The following is a 14,675-nucleotide window of genomic DNA, read 5'->3' on the forward strand; positions in this document are numbered from 1 at the left end:
ATATAATGTACATTTAAGCCTTCAAACTAGACTTAAAGCAATTAGAAAAGAAAAAAAAAATCACCAGAGAAGTTTTAGATGGTAAAAGACACAAAGATTTGTTTTTGCTTGATTTAAAATTTGTTTACAGTCACACCTTGATTGCAAATCAGTACATTTCAAAGAAGAAATACATTAAATTAATTGTAACAAATAAATATAAGCATACATATGAGGTATTTTAAATGTATTGCAAATTATTAAGTTATTAAAATTAAAATTTCCTAAAAGTGCCACTGGTATAAATAAATCTTAGTCTAAATTTTTGTTGAACAAAAAGAATAATTTTGGTACTAAATTTCCTAGTTATTTTTAAAAATATGAATGCTTCATAAATTTGTGTGCCATTCTTCCACAGGGGGCATGCTAATCTTATCTGTATTGTTACAATTTTAGTATATGTGCTGCTGAAGTGACACTTTTCTAGCAGGGAAGAAGTTAATTTCAGTTTCTAAATGTTCCCTAAATTTATAATTGAAATATATTTATCACTGTAGCTCCTATACATGAATTGATGGAACAATGTTGTTGTTTTTTTTTCATTTTTTAAATTTATTTATTAAATTTAATTTTACATATAAGCCACGGATTCCCTTGTTCTCCCCCTCCCACCCACCACACCCCCACCACCCACCTCCACCTTCCCCCAGCCTACCCCCCATTCCCATCTCCTCCAGGGCAAAGACTCCCCCGGGGATTGAGTTCAACCTGCTAGATTCAGTCCAGGCAGGTCCAGTCCCCTCCTTCCAGGCTGAGCCAAGTGTCCCTGCATAAGCTCTAGGTTCCAAACTGCCAGTTCATGCACTGAGGACAGGACCCGGTCCCATTGTTTGGATGCCTCCCAAGCAGATCAAGCTAATCAACTGTCTTATTTATCCGGAGGGCCTGATCCAGTTGGGGGCTCCTCAGCTATTGGTTCATAGTTCATGTGTTTCCTTTCGTTTGTGTATTTGTCTCTGTGCTTTTTCCAACCTTGGTCTCAACAATTCTTGCTTTCAAACCCTCCTCTTTCTCACTAATTGGACTCCCGGAGCTCCCCCCGGGGCCTAGCCATGGATCTCTGCGTCCAGATTCCTCATTCCTTGGGTGGGGTTTCTGGCATGTTGTTTTTCAACCATCAAGTTTTTGTTTGCTTAGACATTCTAACTTAGAAAATTAACATAGAATGATAATGAAAAAAGTTTCATAATAAAGGCGAGATCAAAAAAATACTGAGATATAGTATGTGTGTGTAAATATATACACAATGCTTTAATTACTACAGATATATAATACCTTAAAATATAGACATTTAAAGTCATCTTTGCCATATAAAAATATATTTTATAAGAGGTTATTAGTGTTTAATATTAATTAAATTTGGTTTATTTTCAACATATGTATGTTGAAAAACAGACATGTATTAATTCAATGCCAAAAGACATATATACAATATTAAGTCTGAATGGAATTGAGTTTTCAAAATTTAATGACATTTAATGAGAATGTTCATATTATTGTTGGATAGTTCTTATATCATGGTATTAGTTTGATAATAAAATATGTCCAAAGCTGTAGCATAACATATAGTATTCAAGAAAATCAGTAAATTTCTATACTTATTTTCAAAACTTTTCAATGAATATAATAATCATTTAAAATTCCATTCCAATCCTTTAGTTTATGAATGTAAGGGTATAAAATATTTCACAGAGTACTTCATTCTTTGCTCTTAATCAGTTGCACCAGTTCAGCTGGAGAAGTTTCATTTGAGTAAGCTTACTCCTATTGAGATTTGAAAAGTCTGTGTGACCTGTAAATGCTATCAGAAACAGTAACTCTTTTTGACAAATGGCCTAATCACTCCACTCTAGATCAACACATTTTTCTTGTTATAATAAAATGTCTTTTCTAAGAGTGCATATGGATTTAACTTACCTGAAATTCTCAGAAAAAAAAAAGGCTACTTTATACCACAGCTTTGTGCTGGAAAACTGAAATGTTCCACAGGGTAAATGCTCACCCTATTTTCCCGCATGCCACACAAAAGTCACTTTCAAGGTTCAGAGAATAACTATTCTTTAGTTCCTTTGTGACATTGTCAGTTTTTGAAAATGCACAAACCTTGCTTCACATTGAAAGGAAACATGGAACATTCAATACCAGAGGTCAGCTCAGCATCAGAAAGCTATTTAAAAACATGGCCATATTTCTTCTGGTAACTGTCACCGAGCCAACTTAGGCAGAAAACCATGCTGTATTAGATGTTTGAATGCCCAAATTTTCATTGAAATAAAATATAGGTTTCAGATCAATGAAAGGCTAATTTCTACAATACAAGGTAAGCTCATGTAAGCAACATGAAATATTACAGCCTTCAGCCACAATAAGCCAATTTGGTTTTCCTGGTGACTCCACCTCTGTCATTAAGAATATGGTGATTTCAAAATAAAAAATTTCTTTCTTTGTTACATCATTGCTGAGAGCCTGGTGTTAACTCTTATCCATTCTTTTTGATAAATCTTGTAATAACTCATAGAAATTGATAACTGGTTGGCATACAGTTGCATTATTGATAGTTTTCATCTGCTCACTTTTGAAATAGGTTATATAAGAGGTTATGGCCAAGACACTCTGAATATGTCCCACCATCAGAAATAAATTTTAAAACTTCAATCAAAATTTTATTTTATGAAAAATATGTGAAATTATGCATGGTCTTTTTTTAAAATAATTTTAATCTTAAGACCACACAATTTGAAAGGTATGACTACAATGATTTCTATACTTCATTTAAACTATCGGCACATGGCAACAAATTGACTTTTTACTTTTATATGGATCTAAGTCAATTGAAATATCTTACTTCAGTGTGTAAGAAGATGTGACAGAAACAGTATAAAAAAGCCTTAAACAAGTTACTGACACATATAAGAGGATTTAGAACTACATTGGTGGGATAATCAAAAATAATAAATATCATAATTATTTGACTGGGTAAAAGAATATGCATTTTATGTGGTTTTAGGCTTAACATTGTAGTAACAGTTATTAATCAAAATAATGGTGTGAAGTTAGGCATCAAATACACTTGATTCAAGAAAGGCATAAGTACAACTTGGGTATTTAGGTTAATGTTGCACTCTGAAACTGCCTGCAAATGCAAAAGAACATAAAGCAAAAGGCCAGCAACCTCCCTGCTGTGCATTTATCAACATTGAACTATCATTGCTGAATAGTACTGTATGATCGTCAGAACAATGGTGTAGCTGTTTTTGTACATATCTGCTTTCATATCCTTGTCAGAAAGAGCACTGTAAAATAAAAGTGTTTGTTTTAATTTTGTTTCTCCAGAACCAAAAAGAAAAAAAACACCATCAAAATAAAATCCACCACTGATGATTCAATGAACAAATGAAGGTAAAATATCCCAACTTTCTTTGACATTGGAGGGTTTTCTAAACATAATAACATTTGGATCAAAATTACTAAATACTAAAATAGGATGTACTCAAATAAATTATAAGTATGCATAAATTAATACAAATAAACATAAAATTTCATGGTAATATTGACGATGAACATTTAGGAAAACTTTAAATTACATGAAAATATCTTCTGTATATGTTGATGTTAAAATATGAAGAAATAGAGTTTCACACTTTATCCTAATCCTGAAAGTATTATTCATTTGGTATAATAAGTGTGACATTACTATTAATGTTAAAGTAGTTACATGGTTTATGTTGTTTTCTTTATCTGCTTTTGTGTGAATGAACAAGTTTAATTTTGTTCTAAGCCTCCTGCTCTTGTTTGTTGCATTTACAGGATCAAAGAGATTTAAGCTTCAGAAAATGTGATGGTTAAGTATACCCATTGACCTTTTACAAAGTACCGGTCAGTGTAGTTTCATTAACAGAAATCAAAATATATTGTTTATAAGCCTATATCATTGATTAAATCAAATAATAATTATAATACAATCACAATGATTACAACATCTTTTTCCAATGTTTTGCAATCATTATTACTTAGGAAGTTTATGTTGAGTTGTTTGTCTAAGATGTTTAAAATAATTACCAAGTTTCTTCAGATCTTAATAAACAGTTTTCCATAATACATTGGTTAATGAAGAGATAAAAATGGGCTGCAAATGCAGTCCCCAAAATACTTCCTTTGGCAGCATAAGGACCTGCATTCAAAGCAGGTTCTACATAAGTGGGTCACAGTGGAGGTATTCGGAATCTAAGAAATCTGGAGGTAAAAGCAAAAATTTCAGAAATTTAAAGTCATTTATACAGTGCATTGCATTTGAAATCACCATGGGCTATATGAAAACCCTTTTCTTTTTCTTTTTTTTTTTTGGTTTTCGAGACAGGGTTTCTCTGTGTAGCTTTGTGCTTTTCCTGGAATTCACTCTGTAGACCAGGCTGGCCTTGAACTCACAGAGATCCGCCTGGCTCTGCCTCCTGAGTGCTAGGATTGAAGGTGTGTGCCACCACCACCTGACGAAACCCCTTTCAAAAGAAGAATAAAAAAAAATTGCCAGAAGTTACCTCACAAGCTTCCAAATGAGGGAGGCAACCAACAAACCTACCCATCTATAATGCATATTAACTTTATCAATGAGCAGCATATAATCATAACACTAATATTGCAAATTTTGACATATATACAATGGTCATGAAGATACACTCAACAGGGAAAAATCATTCCTTGCTAGGAATTCAGTGCTAGCAATATTAAGGTTATTGAAGGAGAATCTACAACCACTAAGTCACTAAACTAGCATAATCCACAACAGCAAACTATAAATATCTATCCTCATACACGTATATAATTATAGTCTTCTCTTCTCATTAAGGAATCTTCTCTTTACAAAAGATTTAAACCAGTAGAACAAAAAAAAATAATCAAAATGCACAATGTGGACCCCAGTCCTGGTTGATAAATCTATAAAATATTTCAGCACCAACAATTCAGAGAACACTATAGAAGAGGAGTGAAAAGATCATAGGATGTAGAGGATGTTTTCTGTAAGATTTTTATCTCCTCGTACTGTCAGAAGCTACAACCATAAAGTCTTATCAATATGACTGCCCAAATGTGAGCTTACCAGGAAAATCATCAGACATTAAAAAGTGGACAAGAAAAGGCCTCAAGGTCTCAACCCTACACGAAGTATAAACAACTGAGAAAATCTGGGATGGTGTCTCCCTAAGGAAGAGGTCAACAGTTGGTTGCCAAGTGCCACATATTCAGCCATGAGAACATATATACAAGTGGCACTATATGAACTGTATAAGTAATATTTAGGAATATGTGTGTATATTTGTTTACGCATGCAATAACAATTAGTATAAAAAGACTCTGTGAATTTTCAAGTAAGTGGGGAAGAGTATATAGGAGGTTTTGTAGGGATAAAACAAAAGGGATAAATGTAGTAATGATACTATAGTCTAAAAAAATTAAAAATCATAATAATTTTAATTAAAATAAAATTTGAATAAAGATCATAAACTTTTAAACAGTTCAACCCAGGCAGTGGGACCACGACCTGTTCTTGGTGCATGAGCTGCCTTTTTGGAACATAGGGCCTAGGCTGAGACACTTTGCTCAGCCTTGGTGTAGGGAGGAGGGGACTGGACCTGCCACAACTGAATCTACCAGGCAGGGCTGACTCCCCAGGGGAGACCATGCCTTGGAGGAGGTGGAAATGGGGGGTGGATAGGGAAGGGAAGGCTGGGGGTGGGAGGAAAGAGGACAGGGGAATCCATGGCTGATATTTAAAATTAAATTAATTATAAAATAAAAATATTTATTAAAAATCATAAACTTTGAAAACCAAAGATGATTAGAATCATTACAATGGCAGAGCTCTTCTTTGAACAATGAAGTAATAAATTATTATAACATCAGAGGAAAGTGCATTGATTTAAGTTGTTATTACTATCTTTCTATGTATCCTGAGAAAAATCATTTAACTTTCCATAGCTCAAGTGTCCTTACAAAAGAGCCAAGTGCCAAGGATAGCATTTCACTTAAAACTGGACAATTGTACAAAATGCCTATAATATATTTCAAAATTGGAATATGAAGCAGCAAGCTATTTTATTTATTTTTTTATGTTTTCTTGATGGCAAGAAAGGAAACATAAACATATGATTATATTAAAGAATATTATAATTGATACAAAGAGAAATCATATATACAGTATATTGCACTTAAAACTACCATGGGCTACATGAAACCCTTTTTCAAAAAAGAAAAAATTAAATTTACTAGAAGTTATCTTGCAAGCTTCCAAAGTAGTCAGGCAACCAGAGAAGGAGCCAATTTCCATGGTTGTATGAAATCCCATGCTCCCTTTACTGTTCTTGGGTTACAGTATTGCCCTGAATGTGTGATTTGCATTGTATTTGTGTCAATTTAGGATGACTAGAACAGGGTAGAGAAGAATGACTGTCTTTTTTCTGTGAATGAAATCTTTTTTCTGTTTATATAACAAGTTCCAACTTTCTGAAAATCTTGCACAAGTAACATCCAAACTGAAATGTGCAGTAAAATTTTAAAGCATTTGTGCTTTTGATACACAACCTTAGTGCTGTATTTCAGGATAATTTTCAGAGATCTAATGAAGAAATGAAGCATAATATCATCAGTACAGTTATGTGCTGAAAATTATGTATGGTTTTACAAAATTTGTTATCCAATAGCAAATTTTAAGTCTTGAAAATGCATATAAGTAACTTTATATGGACATAGAAAGTAGTATTACTAAATTTAGGAATGTATATTTATAAAATATAACACATATAACATTAATATATGCTGATTAAATGTAATGTGAAGGATCGCTATTTCACAACAGAGTAGTAGAAAATGCCCAAGGTAGGAAAAGGTAGAAGACATCAATGTGACTACTTTAATAACAATAACATTATCAACAATTTGTGGCAGGAATCTTAAAAGTTCTTATTAATAAAATCAAACCTGAGCCAGGTATTGGGGTGAATGCTGGAAGATCAGAGAGACAGAACAAGCTACAGCCACCTCATCTCTCCAGTTCTTCAGCAGATCCTGTTTCCTCAGACTGCTTCTGAGTCCTCATCCAGAATGAATCTCAGCTGAACTGCTGCTTGAAAGCCTGAAGCTTAACCAGCCAAATGCTTCTAGTTTCTGGTCTTCATGCCTTATATATCATTCTGTTTTTGCCATCACTCCCTGGGATTAAAGGCTCACTTCTTGCGATTAAAGGCATGTGTCACCATGCCTGGCTGTTTCCAATGTGGTCTTGTACTCTCAGAGATCCAGAGGGATTTCTACCTCTGGAATGCTAGGATTAAAGTTGTGAGTACCACCATTTTCTAGCCTTTGTATCTAGTGACTGTTCTGTCTCTGACCCCAGATAAGTTTATTAGGGTGCACAATATTTTGGGGAATACAATACCACCACAACAATTTATGATTGTTAGTCTATAGGAAGTATATAGTAATATATATGTAGCCAGGGACAAACCCTAATTTGCATTAAGGGTTACGCTCTTATCATAAGTATTTGTATATGGCAGTAGGGTCCTACAGCAAAGCTCCTAGTACAATTCTTAGCTACCATATGTGCAGCAGTGGGGAATTTCTCGCAGGAACTCTGCCAAAGGTCACATGAGAGATAAATCAGTAATCCAGGCTTAGAGACAGCTTTCAAATAAAGTGGGTCCTTTGGGCCTAGAGACATTCTTCAGATAAGGGCAGGTAGAGAACAGTAAGTCTCACTGGGTAGGGAGTTCCTCATGTTGTCAAGCTTTGAAGAGATCTGCCAGGCCGTGATAGGCCACAACCTCTGACCATGAAGGCCTCCCCCAAAATGATAAAAATAAAATAATTAATTTTTTCTAATTAAAGTACTATATATTTTCTTTATATGATTACTGTTTCATTGAAATAATATAGACTTTTATGAGGAAAAAATAGTAGCATTCCTAGGAGCCTTCTTCAGAACTTTCATCCCTAGTCTTGATCTGGTAATGATAATGAAAGGCATTTTGCAATAGTCAACTAGTCAATATCTTCTCTCCATGGCTTCCTGATATTGAGAAAAATTATTTGAGGAATCTGTACTCCTGAAGTAAGCATAGTTATGCTACCCCAAGTAATGCTAATTAGTAAATAATGGATAAAATCCAGAAAAATAATAAAGTATTAGATATATATTTTGGATATATATATATATATATAAAATGTTCTTTATTCACTCATGTCAAAACATCTGTAGCAATTGATCATCCAAAAGTTATTATTCTATGTTCATCCTCTGATTTTGTAACTTTTCCTGTTGATAGGACAGCACTAAATTAAGGGACAGATGACAAATGTAGAAAACAGAGCACTACTGTGCATTTCTGCAGTTGTTATCCATCCCATGCAAAGACGAGCTATCTTGAGTAGGAGTAAGGACTATGACTGTGTATAAAAGGACACATGTCCAACTGTTGTCAGGGATTGTGTGGTTTAAATGTCACAGTGGATACATCTGCAAAACATCTTTGTGCTTAAGGCTTAGAAAACATATCCAAGAGGGTTAAGGAGCCACATGATGGAAGAAGTCCCTGTGAGACAGTGCTTATAGTAGTGTCTTAAGATAAAGCCATGTAATCACATCAACATGACTTCCTAAATATGGGTGGAGCAAGGATGGCACAAATAAACATGCCTAAATTGATGGAGGTAAGCACATAGAACTCAAATCTAAAAAGAACTACAGGCTACTAAGGAAGGCTGAGCGTGGTGGTATTGTGTTTCCTCAAAATATTGTGCACCCTAATAAACTTATCTGGGGTCAGAGACAGAACAGCCACTAGATACAAAGGCTAAAAAATGGTGGCACTCACACATTTGATCCTAGCACTCCAGAGGTAGAAATTTCTCTGGATCTCTGTGAGTTCAAGGCCACATTGGAAACGGCCAGGCATGGTGACACACGCCTTTAATCTCAAAAAGCAAGCCTTTGATCCCAGGGAGTGGTGGTAGAAAGCAGAAAGGTATATAAGGCGTGAGGGCAGAAACTAGAAACATTTGGCTGGTTAAGCTTTTGGTTGGTTAAGCTTCAGGCTTTCGAGTAGCAGTTCAGCTGAGAGCCATTTGGATGAGGACACAGAAACTTCCAGTCTGAGGAAACAAGACCAGATGAGAAGCTGGCCAGGTGAGGTTAGCTGAAGCTTGTTCTGTCTCTCTGATCTTCCAGAATTTACCCCAATACCTGGTCTGGGTTTGATCTTATTAATAAGAACTTTTTAAGATTCATGCTACAGCTGAAAATGGGAGAATAGTCTTTACCTAGCAAGAGAATATGAATTGGTTTTCCAATAGTGAATGGTCAGTCCTGGAAACATACATACAAATAACATTATAGAGACTGAACAGGTCATAATTATGAACATATGTATGTAAAAATTATATATGCATGAAATAGCAGTTCATGAAAAAAAAGGGGGGGCATGGCTTTAAAAAGAGCAAGGGGAGGGTGGTACTTGGGAATGTTTAAAGGGAGTGGAGAAGTGATGTAAAAAATACAGACAAAGCTCCTGTGGTTCTTATTAAGTAAGATATCTCAGCTCTGATGAACTCAGCTACCACACTGAAATCTTTGTTCAAAATATAACTTTAACATTTAAATAGAAATTGAAATAATTACTTTTCTACCTCTAGCTGAAAATTTCCTTCCCACTGTTAAAAATAGCAGGTTAAAATGTCATCTGAATTCAGTTATTATTTTTTTTAGGATACAATGACTGCACTTTTTCCTCTAACCCTGTCTCCCACACATTTTATTTTTATAATGGCAGTTAAAGTGCACATTCCATAACCTTTACCCAAGTAAGTTTCATTTTTCCTTTATACCATATTCCAGTGATAAATAAATACAACCTCCATAATGGTTTAATAAGATAATTAGGCTCGGTTTCACTGGGCACTGCAGCCATTTGAACATCCATGTCACCGATGTGCACTATTAAAGATTTTGTCAGAAGAGATTAAATGTTGCATTGCTTTTCGTAATGTACAACACTGCTAGCTTGGAGGAGAAAATGGAGACCAATTCATAAAATTAGAAAAGGTTTTTTTCTCCAAGACTGTACTTGGGACATTGCAGATGATTTTGATATTGTTGTACATAGTATTGATGATTGAGGGACATTGCAGATGATTTTATTATTGGTGTGGATAGTATTGATGATTGAGGGACATTAAAGATGATTTTGTTATTGCTATGGATAGTATTGGTGGTTGAAGGAGAATATCCATTTGTCTTTCTCTTCTCAAAAGGGCTTTATTGCTATTAGGATGGAGTCTACCCAGTTGCTTTGAACTGTTTTTTCACTATAGCTGTTTCAATGTGTGATATTTACCACAACTGCTGATATTAGAAACTTACATAAATGCTGAAAATAAAACCTAAGCCCCTTGCCATATACTCCAATATACAATTGCAGCACGATTTTAAACAAGAGAACAAAAGGGAATATAATATAGTTTTGATTGATAGAAAAACTCTGAAACAATTACATCACTCATCAAAATCTAATATTTATTTTATGTCATTTTATTACTAAACTCAAAATAGTATAAATAAGTATAATAAGATAAAACAAAAACTAACACATCAGAATTAGACAGAGCAAATGAATAGATGGAAAAGAGTCCAAGAGAAGGCACAAGAATCAGAGACCTACAAATCCCCACAATCAGGAATACCCAAAAACACTAATCTGAAAGTGAAAAATATACATGGAAGACCAGGTTTCAACTTGTATACACCCTGTGCACACTGTCTCTGTGAGTTCAAATGTGCATTGATCTCATTGATTTATATTGCCATTTTTTCATGTTGCCCTCCATCCCCTCTTGCTGATCCCTGAAAAAAAAGATCTGATGAAGACATCCTGTAGCATGAATTTTAAAAGGTCTTATTAATAAAAACAAACCTTGAGCAAGGTGTTGGGGTAAACACCGAAAGATCAGAGAAACAGAACAGGCCACAGCTAACCTCACCTCTTGAACTTCTTAGCCAATCCTTTCTCCTTGAACTGGAAGCCTCTGAGTCTTTATCCAAATGGATCTCAGCTGAATGTTACAAGGTCGCCTACTCTCCATGTAGTGTGTGACTGTGGGTCTCTATATTTCTACCCATCTGCTGCAGGAGGAAGTATCTCTGATGATGGCTGAGCAAGGACTGATCTATGAGCTTGAGAAAATGTCATTATGAGTTACTTTATGCTATTTTTCTTGTAGTTTTTTCCTTCTTTCTTTTTCTTTTCTATCATTAATATCAGTTTTACATTAAGTCTTTGGGCTTCTCACTCTCAAGAACCATTGGGTTCTTGGTCACCCAATCCATACCATTGAGTGGGTCTTTGCTCAAATCAGTTATTGATTATAACTCCCACAAGCTTTGTGCCATTATTACAAAGTCATATCATGCATGAAGGATAGTACTGCAGATCAATGGGGTTTGGGGTGATTTGCTTTTGGTTTCTCCTTTGATAGTGTACAAAGCACATTTCTGTACAAAACACATTATACTATAAAAGCAAAGGTTTTATGTAGGCACCAGATCACTTCATGTTTAATGAGTTGTGTAAGTATTGTCTTCAGCAATGGGAGGAGTCTTGCCATCAGATGGTGAATTTGACAAGAACCTGAGTTGCTTAGGGATTTACATGATACCCATTTGTGAACAACCCAATTCCTTTATTGGAAGCTTCATTTGGTGACAAGAGATCTCTAGTTGGGACTTTGTCCCCCACATTATTTGGTGATATCCTCTAGATTTTAGATACACACACACACACACACACACACACACACACACACATACACACACACACACACACACACACACACACACACACACATATATATATATATATATATATATATATATATATATATATATTTCTTCCCCACTTACAGTACTGGCTATAATTAATTGTTATTTTATACTGTTGTCCAACAATCTGGGTTTGGGAAAATTGTAATTCTAGATGTTGATATCTCGTCTTGTCATTGTTGTGTGAGTGTTGCCTTTGCTTTCAGTTGTACTCTCTGGCACAGAGTGTAGTGACTGTGTGTTGCCTGGAAGAAATTTTTCTGGGATTCTGATAATTGTGGCCACTGGGAGTTCCAGGTAAATTTTGCTTGTAGGTATTGTGAATTGAGACTTAGGGTCGGGAAGGAGTAGTTGTAAAAGGTTCAACAGCAGGATGTGTTCTACTAGTATCTACTTAGCTCACTGGGGTGGGGGGAGGAGAGTGAGGAGAGGACATAGCAGAATGTCTGCTACAGAGCTACAAATAAGACTATGGGGTTTGACTTGGAGGAATGGAGACTTCTAGTTACAGAGAGAGAGAGAGATAGGTGTGAAGATCTGCAGTAAGCCTTTTGTTACCCTGGCTGGAGAATCCTGTGGGCTCTTAGGAAGTGGGTCCTGAGTTTGGAGACTAGGATAGAGAAATATGTGGGGAGTGAAGTGTGGAGGGAGAGATCTGTGATCACTGGAAATGGGGCAGTGAGACAAAGGGATCTAGTGATGGCTGGGCATTGGATTTGTAAGAGAGGAGGTGTAGGTGAACATCTGCAGTTAGCTTACCTGCTTCTCTGTGAGTCAAATCTACTAATCCTTAAAAAAATCCCATGAAATGATAGTAAAGATTTCCCAATTATTAACTTTGTTCCATAAGTTACTATAATAAACACTGATGAACTATGTATGGGTCTAGAAAAGTTACAGTGTTTTGTTTTTCCTTCCAAGTAGTTAATGTACTATTAATAAACAGATGTCAGGATGTTTTCAGGAAGGAGTTACCTCTTTTATTGAATCTCAACCAGCACATTTAATGTATAGAATGTGTCATTTATATGAAAATGAAGCTCTGTTTTTATTTCCTGTCATGCTAGTTACCATTGCTAAAAGGGTGTATTTTCATAAAGTTTAATTTTTTATTAATTTTAGATTTTTAAATACATTAAGGAAAAATGGCCCAAGATTTTTGATATATAATGGGATCATAATTCTGAAAATTATTATGGCCTAAACATGACCTCAAAATTGATTATCAACTATAATAGGTAACTTCATGACAAAGTAAACAAATAAACAATGTCCATACAAAAGTTCCTTAATGGCACCTCAAATTTATCTCTATGAAACTTGTCTATTATATAGTTGAGCACATAACATTTGTGACTAGCCCTGTATTTCAAACAATGGTCTATTCCTTCACCCAAGAATCTTTTCTCTGTGGGTCTTTGAACTGGAGACTGTTGTCTGCTGAATCAGAAGCTCTACCTTTGTACATCACTGTAATTCAACATCACCTTACAATCCTTTTCTGGCTTGTTTCAAGAATGTGTGATTGAAATTTGATGAGTATAATTCTTTAAACAATTATGTCCATATTTGTAATGCTGACAGGAGTTCTATAAAAGAAACAAGGGTGGACTTTTGTCATTCTTAAGTTTTTCATTTAATCGTGGAAGATAAAATAATGTTTAGAAAGTCAGCAAACAAAGCATCAAACGCGAGTTGCTATGTGAGCATCATCAATAGTGACATAGATGGTGGATGAAAGAGCAAAGTGAACTATTATGATTGGGAAGAATGTGCTGGATATTGTCACATTGACCTAAAATATAAATGATAAATGGGATTTTTGTGGGTTAGGGTTACAAAAGAGAAGTAGCATTCGATTCAGAGATAGCATCAAAATTCCTTTGACTTAAATTATTGATAACTTAGCAGGTTAGCTGTTAAACCTCAGAAAGGGATTCCACAGCAGAAAAAAATGAATCTGTGCCTTCAAAAGTAAGAGATAGTATTCTAGTTGTGTCTTCTAACCTTATTGTCAAGCAAGTTGAAAGCTACAAGGTAGTTAGTGAACTGTGGAGGGCCTTCTCTTACAGGATGGGGCAGGATCTTCAAATTAAAAGCCCCCTAGCCACATTTCAGTACAAATTTAGGTCTATAACCTATTGGGTTAAGAATTAGTTCATGTGAAACCACTTATCCTTCCTTCATAATTCTCAGTGTATTCTCAAAAGGCCCTTCATTGCGTACAAGTCAAAATAAACGGCAATAAGTGAAAAAATAGAACTGCTTCACCCGATAAGCAATGTTGTATAGAAAGCAATACTCTAGCAAGGCAGCTCTAGAATTCAACTGACTGGAGACAAATGTATCTTCACATGGTCTGCAAGAAGTAAATGAACTTAGAGGAACATGCAAAATGAAAATAAGAAACAAACAATAAGCATCATCATATACAGAGCAAGTATTTACATATTATCATGAGCAATATGCTGCTTATTTAATTCACATTGAATTTCTGAAAGGTTCCCTTTGCATCTGAAGAAATAAGTGTAGAAAATCAACTTGTACAACCATGTTTACTGTTGCTCTATATGCTGTAGATAAAGGTCATCTTATCTTAGATAAAAATCAACAGATGAATGGCATGTGTGCATTTATATATGTGTGTGTGTGTGTGTGTGTGTGTGTGTGTGTGTGTGAGAGAGAGAGAGAGAGAGAGAGACAGAGACAGAGACAGAGACAGAGAGACAGACAGAGTCACAGAGAGAGACAGAAGGGAGAGAGAGAGGGA

General features: G+C 35.1%; 1 non-coding gene across 1 annotated transcript; it reads right to left on the minus strand.

The window, feature by feature from the left end:
- Positions 1-352: 352 nt before the first annotated feature.
- On the minus strand, positions 353-458 carry LOC114699916. Its single transcript, XR_003735613.1, has one exon. It is a non-coding gene; the product is annotated as a U6 spliceosomal RNA (small nuclear RNA).
- Positions 459-14,675: the final 14,217 nt, after the last annotated feature.

Source organism: Peromyscus leucopus, chromosome 9 (genome assembly GCF_004664715.2).
Source record: "Peromyscus leucopus breed LL Stock chromosome 9, UCI_PerLeu_2.1, whole genome shotgun sequence".
Taxonomy (NCBI): Eukaryota; Metazoa; Chordata; class Mammalia; order Rodentia; family Cricetidae; genus Peromyscus; species Peromyscus leucopus.